The following is a 4,514-nucleotide window of genomic DNA, read 5'->3' on the forward strand; positions in this document are numbered from 1 at the left end:
TTCTCACTTTTTAAATAAAAATCTAGTTTAGATAAAGAATATGTTTAAATTTTAGTTATATTTCATTCTGATCTTATTATTAAGAATAATATTAAATAAGATTATAAAATCATTTCTTACTTATATAATATCATAACATAGTACTCATTTGTTGAAAATTCAATAGAGAGTATTATCAAATATTATTACTTTTCTGAATACAGATTATAATTCATATAGTTTTAATTATAAAAAAATATAAAATAGAAAAAAAAATAAAAAATAAAAAATAAAATAAAAACAAGAAAAAATCATAATGAAAAAAAAGAGAAAGAAAAAAAAAAAAATAAAAGAAAAATAAAAAAATAAAAAATAAAAATAAAAAAAATCAAGATTGCAGAGTAACAGTACTCTTAAAATACTTACTCTTCACAGTCTTTGCAATATTTATTATCAACTATATATCTCTTATAGTGAGAGTAATACAGCTGTAATAAGTTATTATCTTAATATTATCTAATAAATAATCAGTATATATCTGTATAAATATGAATAATTAGAAAATATACACTTAAAAAGTGTGATTAGAATGAACTCTGCTATCACTTGAATAATATCAAGAATAGAATACTGAAATCAATGATTTCTCTCATTGATTTCATAGATAAGATATATGAAGAATCTTAAGAAATATATGATTTCTCAAGTTCTAATAAAAATAAATCTCACAGAGAGACTCTATTTTCATGATATCAGAGACTGAGTATTATTAAAAAGTATTACTTTTATATAATACACATGTACTTACTGCAGCAATTCACTCTCTGTATATATAACTGAGAATTATAGCTTTCTCACACTGCACAGCTCTCTCTAAGATGCTACTGTCAGTTTATAACTTATACAGTCTCTCAGTTCAGAACACACTGTATGTATACAGCTCTGCATACTAAAGCTGTATTAATCATTATAATCTAACATAGTACTTACTTTTCACAGGCCATATTTCATTTGAGAGAGAGAGAGAAAGATGCAACTATTATTTTATTAAGAGAGAAATAAATAATTAGTATTATTAAATATAATTTAATTCATCTGTATTTAAAATTTGATTAGTCTATACTCTTTCATTTGAGAGTTTCTAAGAGTGTTTTAATAGTTTTCATATCAGCTTGAACTTAGTGATGAGTTGAAGAAGAAGAGAAAAGAGAGAAGAAAGAAATAAGAATAACTTATCTTTATAATATGAAAATAGAGAATCACTGTAATTATTCTTTCTAGTAATAAAGATCTGTTTTCTACATGTATCTCTGATATTAATTATATGATAACTCTATATAAAGAATATCAATAGTGTATGTATTGAATGAAGATAATATTACTATATAATACTGTAGCCGTTTTTATACATCTCTGAAAGCTGTTAATAGTTTCTTTATTTCTTTATATTTAATAAGTTAATAATATATTTCAATGCACTTCTTCTTTCATTATTATTATCATTATTATCATCATTATTATTATCATTATCATTATTATTATCATCATTATCATTATTATTATATTATTGCTAGCTGTCTCTTCTGTCTTTATCTTCTCTTAATACTTATTAAAATCAATTATATTATCTCTCTTCAAATATTATGCAGTTCTGCAGATTATCAAGGCGCGTGAGCACTGTTACAGATTGAAGAAAGAGAAGAAGAAGATATTCAAGTATAAAGAGACAGATTGTAAAATATATTATAATACCTTGAAGAGACTCTGTAAGAAAGCAGAATGATAACAATTTTAAGTAATACTTCTAATAGATTTAGACTGAACTAAGTATAGAAATAATATGAATAACATCACCTGTGAGAGATTGAAAAAGAAGATAGTGAAAAGTCTTATATAGTAGTGATAAGATTAGAAGAAGTTCTGAGAATAATTTAAGATCAAGATAAAGAGAGAGAGAGAGAAGAAGAGTGTTACTATAAATAAGTAATAATAGAAGATGATTAAGAAGGCATTAAAGTAAGAGATAAAGAAGTTAAAACTGATAAGTTTTTTATTAAAAGATAATAATTTTTGATAATACTTCTGTTCTCTAATTAATTAGCACAAGCTGATAGAGAAGAAGAGAATTAAGATCTTATTCAGATCTCAAATGCACTTCATGATTCAGAATATTGAGAAGACAGCTCTGCTCTCTGAACATGTTAATCTACTTACTACTGAGATGAAACCTGAGCTGACAGACTAGAAAATGCAGGATTTTGAGATACAGATTAATCTGACTAAGAAGAAGTAGTAGAAACTCTTCTCTGAGAAGACAGTGAAGAGAGATTTTAAGATAATTATTATCTCAGATAAGAAGAAGAAGAAGAAGAAGAATAAGAATAAAAAGTAAATTATAAAGAATAATAAGAAGAATGAGAAAGAGAAGAAAGATAATGAGTAGAAAAAGTTTTTTTCTTTTTGTATTAATTAGTTATAAGTTTGTAACTATTAATTAATAATTAAAATTAATTTTAAGTTTTCAAAAATTATTGTACAAGTTATAATCAATTACAAGCCTCAATCGCTCGCTTGCGCTTGCTTATTCAGCTTGAAAAACATGCTGTTTAATTTCTCAGATTGAATATAATGAGATATTCATGAATATGAACAGCTGTATGTAACTTATATAGATAAATTCCATGTAATTCATAACTGTTAATAGAGAATAACTATATAGAAAAAAGATGAATAACACTGTAGCAGTGTTGTAGAGTTAATGTAGAAGCTTTAAGTAAAATGTAATTAAATATCAGACAGCTCATATAAAGATCTTAGAACTATAATATATATAGTCAGTAATTGAAACATGTTATAATTTACTTCAATTAATCATTAAATCATCTGAAATACAATTGAAGTAGTCAAAATAGATGAATGTAAGTAGAGAACTGAAAGAGAAATAACTCAGAAATTATGAAATTACAGTTAATAATAGTGCAGAGTAAGCTCAGTAAGCTCAGAGAGTTTTAAAGACTCAGCAGCCTGTTAACTCATCTGTGCCTGTCTCTCAGCAGCCTTACTAGCAGTCTGTCAATGTGTGAATACCTGAACATAGACTATAGCTGCTGATAGAATAAATAGCTAAGAAAGATAGTGGGATTATTATACAGCTGTATAAGATAAAGCTTAAGAGAGATATAGTACTGTATGAGAAGAAATTCAAGCCTCAGTTAAAAAGAACAATAAATATAGAATCAGCACTTATTCACAGCTGTAACATCAAAGTCACTCTGTTATACAGCTTATGCAAGAAGAGTCATAGTCTGTTTATTGAGTATATCATAGTCTCTGACATATTGAAGAGAGTCTGTGGAAATTATCACTATAATTCACTGAGTAAACACTGCAGCTTATAGTCTGATAAGTAATGAATTATCTCTATAGCATGTAAATTCATTAGCAAAATGTATATGTAAAATGTATATACTGATATGAAAATAACAGAGAATCAGCAGTCTCTTACCCTCATCAATACAGAGGGGAATGAGAAGAAGAAGAGAAAGAGAAAGAAGTGAACTATCAGTATAAAGTCAGATCAGACAGCTCAGCTGTTCAGTTCAGTTAAAAAGAAATAGATGATGTTTATAACTCTGAAGAATGAAGAGAAGAATGATAAAGTGAGTGATAGTGAGACTATAAAGTTGAAGTTGTTACAGCTGTGAGTGAAGATGCATCAGCTCTGTAAGATGAAGAAAGAGATGAAATGTTTATGTAGAGAGTGAGATGAGATCATGAGTCTGTTGCAGATAACTTAGCTCAGTTAACAGAGTGTCTCTGCAGGCATTACAGCCCTGATTAAAATATTTAAAAAATAGAGAATGATGTGAACAGACTGTATAAGCTGTATAAGATGTGAGAATGAGTCTGATAAGATATTATTACTTTTTTCTTTTTTTTAATAGTTAGTGTTAAATTGAAATAACAGTTTTTTACATGTTCAAAGACCTCTATTTTAACAACTGATAATAATATTATATAGATAATGAAGAAAAAACAGCAGTAGTAGAAGAATTAACTAAGAAACTGTAGAATCTCTGAATATATCTTATTTAATATACATCTCTCATCATTCTCATCTAGTAAGACAGTTAACTGATTCATATCTATAGTTTGAGAGAGTGCAATATATAGCTGATCATGTAAGAATACAGAGTTTCTGAGATTAATATTAACTGTAGAAAGAGACTGTCTCTGAGACTTATTAATTATCATTATAAAGCATGAACAGACTGAAAACTGATGATAAGTTATATTAAATGAAATCTTAATAGATTGAGTATGTAGATTAATCTGTGACAGTATATGAACTAAACTCTTATATATACTGAATATAATCTTCATCTCAAGTAAACAGATTATCATCTGCTGAATAATCATTCTTATACTATTACAGAGTTCTTCAGATGATCAGAGATTACACAGAAGTATAACAGAAGTGCTCACTTTCAATCTCAATACAGACAGTGACAGAGCTGAACAGTTAATAATAGTCA

The sequence above is a fragment of the Blastomyces gilchristii genome (genome assembly GCF_000003855.2).
Source record: "Blastomyces gilchristii SLH14081 genomic scaffold supercont1.9, whole genome shotgun sequence".
Lineage (NCBI taxonomy): Eukaryota > Fungi > Ascomycota > Eurotiomycetes > Onygenales > Ajellomycetaceae > Blastomyces > Blastomyces gilchristii.